This window comes from Adiantum capillus-veneris, chromosome 13 (genome assembly GCF_014529385.1).
Source record: "Adiantum capillus-veneris isolate H3 chromosome 13, ASM1452938v2, whole genome shotgun sequence".
Taxonomy (NCBI): domain Eukaryota; kingdom Viridiplantae; phylum Streptophyta; class Polypodiopsida; order Polypodiales; family Pteridaceae; genus Adiantum; species Adiantum capillus-veneris.
Window position 1 is genome coordinate 84838918 of NC_140943.1, and position 10382 is coordinate 84849299.

Consider the following 10382-nt stretch of genomic DNA (forward strand, 5'->3'; position numbering starts at 1 on the left):
GGGCACGTGATGTGGAGACAGAGGAAGAGAGAGAAAGGGAGCCTAGGCTTAGATGTTTTCATGCGCTATGCCGGTTCGATGGCGGAGCACTTCAGATTTTGCGTGCAGGCTTTGGATGCAAGTGAAGAATCTCTCTCTCTCTCTCTCTCTCTCTCTCTCTCTCTCTCTCTCTCTCTCTCTCTCTCTCTCTCTCTCTCTCTCTCTCGTTTGCTGCACACAGAGAATCTCTCTCTCGTTTGCGGCTCGGAGAGTACAGGCTCCAGTTGGAGAGCTGATCGCAATTATCGCGCACAGGGGTAGGACAATGTGTGTGCAATAGAAGGCAGGCAGGAGGATGAAAACTTCAATGCTGAGTAACAAGGGAGGGTGCGTGGACGAGAGACCATCTCAGACACAGCCAAAGGAGTGTAGCAAGGATGCATGGGCCAATCTCGTGGAGGACACACAGAAGCAAACCACGGTTCTGAGCTTAGGTTGCGAGAGAGCTAGCAGGTTTAGGCTGTTTGTGTACGCAGGCTGGCAAGGAGACAGGTTCATACTGCAGGTGGGTGGGGCACTCGTAATGTCTTTGTTTTTTTCCAGACAGAGCTTGAGGCAATCTTGTCTTTGCGGCACAGTGGAGAGCGCGATGGAGGATCATGACGCGAGGTTGCGATTGTCAGGGCACATGAGAACATGCAGGATTAGGTCGATGTTGGTTCCTCTCTGTCTCTTTTTGTCGGTGTTGCGAATTGGACTACCAATGGTTGTTATGTGTGTGTGTGTGTGTTCCCCTTTCAAGCAAGCAAGAGGTGGCGAGAAGATGGGTTGGGCACAGAGTAGAGAATGGCTTGTGGAGATCGTTGAACCCAACAACCATGGATCTTGTCGGGGAGAAGGGAAGGAGGGGGAGGGGCAACTGCACAACATGGGCACAAGGTTGCGTGGGAACGGCTGGAGCAAGGCACTTTTACTTCTTGGGATGGGTAGGAGAGGAATCTTGGGGTTTAATTAATTAATAGTTGGAGAATGGACCCAAATAATATGTCCCTCTACTCTTTTTTCCATTTCTTTTTATAAGAATCTAAGTAGATCCTCTTAGGCTTTTGAGGGTAAAAAAGGGGCATATAGCACGTGGAAGAGAGACAATGAGTTATGTTTAAAAATAATGAAGGAGTTCGTCTCCAAAGCATATCTTGTATTCATGCGATGTGCTGGCAAGCGAAGATATATTTTTTTCCTGTGAGCTGGCGGGAGGCGAATCAGGTGATGATGTGCGCATGGTGCCAGCATTGCAAGCAGTGTAGGACATAGAGACATGTGAATACGAGGTGGCTCTTGTGCTGCAGATTTCAAGTCTTCGTCTATCGCAACGGCCCTTGGCTGGTGGGTTGGATTATTAGACGACCTGAGCAAGCTGTGGTGGACGGGACCAGGGGATAGACGGCTTGGATTATTAGATGGCCTGAGCAAGCAGTGCAGTTGGGGTTGTGCAAGGAGTGAGACGATGGGCTTAGTGGTATATCAAGGGCAGCGAGGAAGCGATCGCAATCCGGAATGAGTGGGCTGGAGAGCTACACAGGCGCCTTAATAACAGGGGTTAGGAGATGGAAGGCGCGAGTCTCAGGCAGAGTGGAGGGTTGTGGTGTAGTTAGGGCAAGGCAAGGCTGCAGAGGACGAGCTCAAATGATGTGCTTCTTCTGCAACTACCCTGACTGTGCAGACATGCCTGTGTGATGGTCGCCAGCAAAGCTGAGGTCTCAGTGGTGGCAGCCAATTTTGGAGAGAGAAGGGTTGCGTACGTGGCATGTGACTTTTGCCTTTGGACTCTCCATTGCAAAAGGAATCTTCACACCTAATTAATTAATGAAAGTCGAATCGACCCAGTATGCGATATATCCAAGAAGCTGAGAGTTATGTAAGGAAACTCTCAGCTTCTTGCATGAAGAAAACAAAAATGATGACATGCACTTGACTTTCCACATGCAGATACTATCTTGCAACAACAAATTTATCGATTGCACATCACTTCATAAAAGATGGCAACACACATGCTCTGTCTCTTGTGCTAGATGAGAACTTTTGTGTGTGTGTGTGTGTGTGTGTGTGTGTGTGTGTGTGTGCGTGCGTGCGCACGCACGCGTGCACGCGCTCGCGTGTGTGTGTGTGTGTGTGTGTGTGTGTGTGTGTGAGAGAGAGAGAGAGAGAGAGAGAGAGAGAGAGAGAGAGAGAGAGAGAGAAAGAGAGCAGAAGCATACCTTGATAGCCATATGGAAGATAGTTTGAAATGCAATCTCTAGGCTCATAACTCATATTGATCATCAACACAAGGGCTTGACACAATTCCCTTGAAGGAAAGGAATGGAGTAGAGCGATTCGAGCATTCTCACAAAACACACACACACACACACACACACACACACACACACACACACACACACACACAAAGGGACAGAGTGGGGGGAGTCGTGCATGGAGATTTAAGAGAGAAGCAGAGAAGTATTGGCCCTCATAGATACATCATATATGTGGGCTATCGTTTCTAGCTAAACATTGAGCGGGCAATTATGCCATTTTGGTCCTCGATAGGCCACATAATCGCGAGCATCTACTACATGCTCAATGCCACCGTGAAATGCTACAGGATCCTCTCCCAACACACGATGCGTACAGGTGTTCTCTCTCTCTCTCTCTCTCTCTCTCTCTCTCACACACACACACACACACACACACACACACACACACACACACATGTACGTGCACACAAAATTGGGTTGCACATGCACGTTCAAGAGTGAAGTGATTTGACGACGCGTGGGAGTCTCCATCGCTTGAGAATTTCTTAAGCTCAATAAAAAATAGTATAGATAGATTTACTTTAAAACTATTTGAATCAACAAAATTTTTTTGGTACTCTCTTTGAGACCACCCCCCCCCCCCCCCCCGCCCTTCTCTCTCTCTCTCTCTCTCTCTCTCTCTCTCTCTCTCTCATACACACACACACACACACACACACACACACACGAACACACACGTCCTTCCATTTTGGAGTTATTCGAAACCAATGTTCGATTAAAATTAGAGTTTAATGTAATAATTAAAAAATCCTAGCTAGATTTCAAGTTTACCTTGAACTAAACCGACAAAATTTTGCTAGTGTGTATACAAACAATTTCTTAAATTTTAAAATTTTATGGCTATTGGCTTTCCGAAAGAAAAGTTGAGCCATCCTTCAAATAAAGGAAAAGTAAGGTTGGAAAGATACAATCAAAACTTTTTTTAATGCTTTGAAAGGTTTAAAATTGAAAGAATAGAATAGATAGATTTACTTTAAAATTATTTCAATCAAATATTTTTTTTTTGGCTCTCTTTGAGACCCCCCCTCTCTCTCTCTCTCATACACACATACACACACACGTCCTTCCATTTTGGAGTTATTCGAAACCAATGTTCATTAAAATTGGATTTTAGTGTATTAATTAAAAAATCCTAGCTAGATTTGAAGTTTACCTTGAAGTAAGCGGACAAAATTTTGCTGGTGAATAATTTCTTAAATTTTGAAATTTTATGGGTATAGAAGAAAAGTTGAGCCATCCTTCAATTAAGGAAAAGTAAAGTTGGAAAAGTACAATCAAACCTTTCTTTTATGCTTTGAAAAGTTAAAAATTGAAGGGGTGAAAAGGTTCTTTTGTAAGGTTTTCTTTGAAGTGAAGCAGTGACTGACTGACACATGGAGGGTCTCTCCTTGCTGAAAAATTTTAAGTTGCATTATATATAGTATAGATTTTGGCACTCTCTTTGAGACCACCACCCCCCCCCCCCCCCCCCCCCCCCCCCCCCCCCCTTCTCTCTCTCTCTCACACACACACACACATGAACACACACGTCCTTCTATTTTGGGGTTATTCGAAACCAATGTTCGATGAAAATTGGACTTTAGTGTATTAATTAAAAAATCCTAGCTAGATTTCAAGTTTACCTTGAAGTAAACCAACGAAATTTTGTTAGTGTGTATACGAACAATTTCTTAAAGTTTAAAATTTTATGGCTATTGGCTTTCCTACTAAAGAAAATTTGGAGTCATCCTTAAAATGAAGGAAAATAAGGTTGGAAAAGTACACTCAAAACTTTTTTTTAATGCTTTGAAAGGTTTAAAATTGAAAGAATAGTATAGATAAATTTACTTTAAAATTATTTCAATCAAATATATTTTTTTGGCTCTCTTTGAGACCCCCCCTCTCTCTCTCTTTCATACACACACATACTCACAAACACACACACACACACACACGTCCTTCCATTTTGGGGTTATTCGAAACCAATGTTCATTAAAGTTTGATTTTAGTGTATTAAATAAAAAATCCTAGCTAGATTTAAAGTTTACCTTGAAGTAAACGGACAAAATTTTGTTAGTGTACATACGAACAATTTCTTAAATTTTGAAATTTTATGGCTATTGGATTTTCCAAAAGAAAGTTGAGCCATCTTTCAATTAAGGAACAGTAAAGTTGGAAAAGTACAATCAAAGCCTTTTTTTTATGCTTTGAAAGGTTAAAAATTGAGGGGTGAAAAGGTTCTTTTATAAGGTTTTCTTTGAAGTGAAGCATTGAGTGACACACGGAGGGTCTCTCTTTACTTGAAATTTTAAGCTGCATTATATATAGTATAGAAGTATAGATATAGTGTAGATTTGAAGTTTATCTTGAAGTAAACGAACAAAATTTTGCTAGTGAGTGACACATGGAGGGTCTCTCCTTCCTTGAAAATTTTAAGCTGCATTATATATTAGTATAGATATAGTATAGATTTGAAGTTTACCTTGAACAGATAAAATTTTGCTAGTGTGCATACGAACAATTTTTAAAATTTTGAAATTTTATGGCTATTGGCTTTCCCAAAGAAAAGTTGAGCCATCCTTCTAAGGAAAAGTTAAGTTGAAAAAGTACAATCAAACCCTTTTTTTTTATGCTTTGAAAGGTTAAAAATTGAAGGGGTGAAAAGGTTCTTTTATAAGATTTTCTTTGAAGTGAAGCAGGGAGTGACACATGGAGGGTCTCTCCTTTCTTGAAAATTTTAAGCTGCATTATACATAGCATAGATATATAGTTTAGAAGGGCGCAACCATGTGATGATAGTGGTTAACGATCTGCAGTTGCATTTGTTGGAGGTTGAAGCGAGCAACAACCACCATGGTCCAGGCCACAGCTTGAGGCATGAGCTTGTGGATGGTGGGCATAGCTTGGGTCGACGAGGAAGCTCTACTGCCACATCTCTCTTTCTCTCTCGCGGCTCACCATACAAAAAGCCGTGCAACGCACAAAGCTATGCTCCTTGCCCAAGGTCACCTCCTACTGCACTCGTATTAACTCCCGTAGCTGGACCTCCAACCTGGAATGACGCCTTCATTTCCTCCTTGACGAAGGACCTCATTAACTTGCACATGTCAAATTGGCGTTGTATCAACCAAGCTGATCCTGCTCTAATCCCAAACAATGGACAAAACAAAAAACACTTGCCACACGTAGGAGAGGGAGTCGCCAAGCTGCAAGGAACATTGTCAGAGAAAGTAGCTCGTGCCACGTTTCAAGGGGGAAGGGGGGGGGGGGGGGGGGGTTGTGGTGTGTATGTGTGTGTATTTATGTGAGAGAGAGAAAGAGGGAGGGAGAGAGAGAGAGAGAGGTTTATCCCAAAGGAAAGAAAGAGCAATGTAATTTCTCTTAACTCTCTTAGTATAAAGTATGAAAAAAAAAAGGGAGGGGGGGGGCTTTGGAGCATAGCCCTAACGCAAAGCCCCCTTTTTGGCCTGCAGAGGCCATAGGAGAGGGTGGTGGAGAAAACGTGTAGTTTTCTGGCCGTTTATTTTAGATGGTTGGATGACTGCCATGTGGATTGAGAGGATAAAGAGTTAGGGCTTTAGACATGTTTACATCTCTGTTGCACCGCATGAATTTTGTTGTAGGGCGTGCACGATGGGACTTCTCTGCAACACATGGGGAAGGTGTGGCAAAATGACCTTGTCCACAGCCCCGCCTGGCAGCCTGTCTGCTCCGTCCCGCATGGCTCTATTCTCTCTCACAGCATCTATCACGCCTTGCAATGCGTGCGTCTGTTGCGTCATGCAATGGTTGGACGGCTCTGTTTTCTGCTCCGTCACGTGGTAAGGCTGCACTGCTCTCTTGTCTCTCACAACGTCTACAACACCTTGCAAAATGCCTACGTGCCGGCACGGCCCTCTTTCAAGCCTACACGACTCTGTTTTCTTTCACAGCGTGTATCACGTCTTGGAATGCATGCATTCAATGATTGATGGGATCTCACACTGTGTGTGAGTGTGACGAGGGCTCTGTTTTCTCTCAGAGTGTGTGGAAATTGACGTTCTCTCTCACGCTCTGTGTGACGGCTTGCAGGGCATTGAAGGCTTCATGGGAAGGCTCACACTGTGTGTGACGGCTTGCAGGGCATTGAAGGCTTGATGGGATCTGTTTTTTGAGCAAAAGCTGTTTGCAGTGGAATATTAAAATGATATTATGTTATCAAATTGTATAAGAGCACCTTCCCACATTGTGTGTGACGGCTTGCAGGGCATTGAAGGCTTGATGGGACTGTTTTTTGAGCTTGTGCATCTCAAAAGCCGTGTGGAGTCGAATATTAAAATGATATTATGTTATCAAATTGTATAAGAGCAGCCCTTCTTCTGCCTTTGTGCATCTCATAATTTGTGAGCTCATTTAGTTATAGATTACCTTTAGCTTTGCTTGCCAATGGCTTTTATCAAATTGTAAAAGAGCAGCCCTTCTTCTGCCTTTGTGCATCTCAAAATTTGTGAGCTAATTTAGTTAAAAAGATTTAGCTTTGCTCGCCAATGGCTTCCAAAGAACATAGTGCGAGTTCTTTTGTTGCCGAAGGACGAGAATGGTATGCAAGCAGTGGAGACTCCCATGGTGCTGACATCATGGATTTTGAAGGCGGTGAGGCTTATTGACGGATATTGTGTTGTAGTTGCTCATTTTGGTTCGTCAAACTTTCAAAGAATTTGTACTGCAAAATGTATCTCTAATTTGTGTTGCGAATGTGCTACTCATTCTGAATTTGGCGAATATCAATTGGAAAATATCGTTGTTCGATGATCATTATTTTCATTACTCTTTTGCAAATGTAATGTTTGTTTTAGTCATTCTCTTCTTCCTGTGTTATGCTACGCTTGAACCCTTCCATGGGCTTCGCTAGTCTTCAATCACTACTCGCATCGTCAAAAGATAGTCAAAATGTAGCAGTAGGTCAATAATAATGTTGCTCTAATCAATTGGTTTACCTCAAGAAGCAGAAGAAGGCTTACCTTCTAGGGGCTTTTTAGAAAAAGTCAAATGCATTGCTTTTGAAAATAGTGATCGAGCACATTGCATGTCTAACAAGCAGGGCGCCCTCCAATAGCAATATTTTGAGTGGTTGAGCTTAGCACTATCTCTTGAATACAACATTTGATGCACAACGAGATTTTGAAACACTTAGGCTTTATTTTGCATCCTCGCATTGTGCATTGTCTCCACCACAATAGCATTGCATGCGTAACACGTGCACACAATATGCTTACATGCTCATTCTCATTAGATAACCATTGAATCTGTGTGTGTGTGTGTGTGTGTGTGTGTGTGTGTAACACGCAGAAGTGCACGTAGACCTTTATCACAAGTACATTCAACACTCTCATATGATTACCCATCTTCCTATAATTGCAAGCATGTCTCTACCTTCTAGCTGCTTTAATATCCAAAGAGTAACCATAAAAAAAGGTTGTCACGCAAGAAAATTTCTATCGCAAATGAGTGCTTTTGTTTCTAGCTATTGTTATCGAAGTTTTCCTTATATGTGAAAGGCATTACGTCCTCATTATTGATCTTCTATAGAGCTTCGAAGGTTGACAGAAGGTACTCCAAGCTCGAGTCGTAAATGTGTCGACGTGTCCTCAATTGCATACACATCATCGCCGCCTCGCAAAAGATCGAAGGAAGAGGTCCATAAGCCACACAAGCCTATTGCACGCACATTGTTTCATTTGAACGACTCAGTGAACTCTGGATGTGAGCCTTTAGTTTTCCAAAAGTGTCTTTGTTTGAGAGTCGTTCTATCGACTCGTAGAGCTATTTGCTGATTTTACTATCTTTTGGATTATGTAGGCAAGAAAGTTGTGGTGGACCCCATTAATGTCAAGAAGGAAGCATATCTTGAAATAGTTGTTTCGCCTCATGCATCGAACGAGGGAAGAGCTCTCCATATTGAGCCTTTGTCTACTGAGACTCTAGTGCCACTACAAGGAACAATCGGCCCAAACCATATTGAGGGTGCACCTCTGAACATTACTAATGATCCAAGTCCGATTGAAGTCAAGCCTTCTATTCAAGATTCTAGGCTATACGGACGAGATGAATCATCTCAACTAGATGGCAAGCCTATTGATCTTAGCATTGTTCCATTTGCTCAAAGTCTTCTACCACAATTCTTGATTACTGACATCTCTGATTCAAGCCCGCGATTCTGTATTGAGGGCAAGATATTGAATCTGTATGGCACCTACAAAGTTGGCCTTGACCAACTGAAATACAATTGTTACTTGAAGGTCAACTTGGTTGATGAAAAATGCACCGACACTATTACGGTGGTGGTGAATGATCCATACATAGAGCTCTACGTCGACAAGCTCCACCTCAATGACTTTGTTCACATTGATAGCCCAATTGTTAGGCGCAAAAATAGAGCAGATGGGGGATCAACATTGTATTCCTTGTACGTTGATGCTACAACTACTGTAAGCGCAGCAGAACCTTTCCCAGTGTCCCTCACCTTTGCCCCTGATTGCAAGATACGTGCATTTCTTGATGACATAGGTGCACAACAATCTTCAACTGGACGTTCTCAGTTAAGCACACTTGCTTTTGTTATTTTACAAAATCACAACTCACAGTCAAGATTTGGTGGGCCTGTTGGTGACCTTCTAGTTTGTAGATGGTCGTCTCCCATCAGATAGGGCATTTGTAAGAATTGACCTACCTTGCTTATTGTTTTCTAGTCTTCTATTATAGATTTGAAATCTTCCATGATATAGTTATTTGTAAGAATTGACCTACCTTGCTTATTGTTTTCTAGTCTTCTATTATAGATTTGAAATCTTCCATGATATAGTCATGGTCTTTCTGATTTGATTTACATATTTAATATTATCTTGTAGCTGAGTTTTGTGAACTCTCGCAAAGATGACTGCCAATAGTTGCTTCAAGAAATGGTTGTTAAAGGCCCTGTAATGTGTGTCGCAAGAAACATTGGAGCATTCCTCGGCAAACCAAACACCTTGTCGATACTAGATGTTATAATTCTAGTTCATGTTCGTAGTGTGCGCCTCAGAGAGGAGCTTGCTGCTGTCTTCTAGGCTCAAACCAAAATTTGGGGTACAATCGTGAGGTGTGCTCATATAGAATAAAGTGATATATTCCAAGTCCCTTCTCTCAAGCTCTGACATAGTTATCTTGTGCAGGTTGTTGGCACGCTTCAGTTCGCCAACTTCAATAGCGTGTTGTTGGAGAAGCATTGTTCAAATTGTAAATCCACGAAGTCTACAGACTCAGGCAAGCACCTTATTGCAGATCTTGCAATAACAACACCACAATAATCACGACACCAAAGTTGGAAGCACATATTGCAACAAAAGACAAAAAGCTTCTCGATGTGCAAGTCATTGGTGCAGCAGTTGATTTAGTCCTTGCATTGGATAGGACCTTCAACCAAATATACATTGAGTCTGCTTCTGAGGAAAGAGACACCTTGGCAACAACCTCATGTATTGGCCGCTTCAAGATCAATGCAAGTGGCCACGTGGTGGCGTACCAAACTGAAACTTAGTGTTATGAATGTCTGTCTTTCATTATTAGCTACCCTTAATTTTGCATGCTTGTTCCAACTATATCCTTGAATGAAACCAATGCTTCCATCCTCTACTTTTTTGTAACGTGCTTTCGCACACTTTTGGCTGTGCTCCTAACTATTGTGGTTGTCGCTCAAAAGATTGTATCTCTCTCTCTCTATCTATCTATCTATCTATCTATCTAGCTCTCTCTCTCTCTCTCTTCCCATCTACAAACAAAGACAAATAGGCACACACAGATACACAAAAAATTCTCTCTCTCTCTCTCTCTGACAGAAAGAGATACAAACACACACACATAGACAAATACCCATATCGATATTTGTGTACATATGTCTGCAAACATAGACACACACAGCTAGAAACAAACAAACACATGCACACGATTTCCGCTAGCCATAGAGAATTGCATTAAGAATCTAACTACCTAAGTTGCTTTCAATTCTCTCTCTCTCTCTCTCTCTCTCTCTCTCTCTCTCTCTCTCTCTCT

The 10382-nt window shown here is 42.1% G+C and overlaps 1 pseudogene; it reads left to right on the top strand.

Annotated features, from left to right (window-relative positions):
• Nucleotides 1-6841: 6841 nt before the first annotated feature.
• LOC147444378 (uncharacterized) lies at nt 6842-9909 on the top strand (annotated as a pseudogene).
• Nucleotides 9910-10382: the final 473 nt, after the last annotated feature.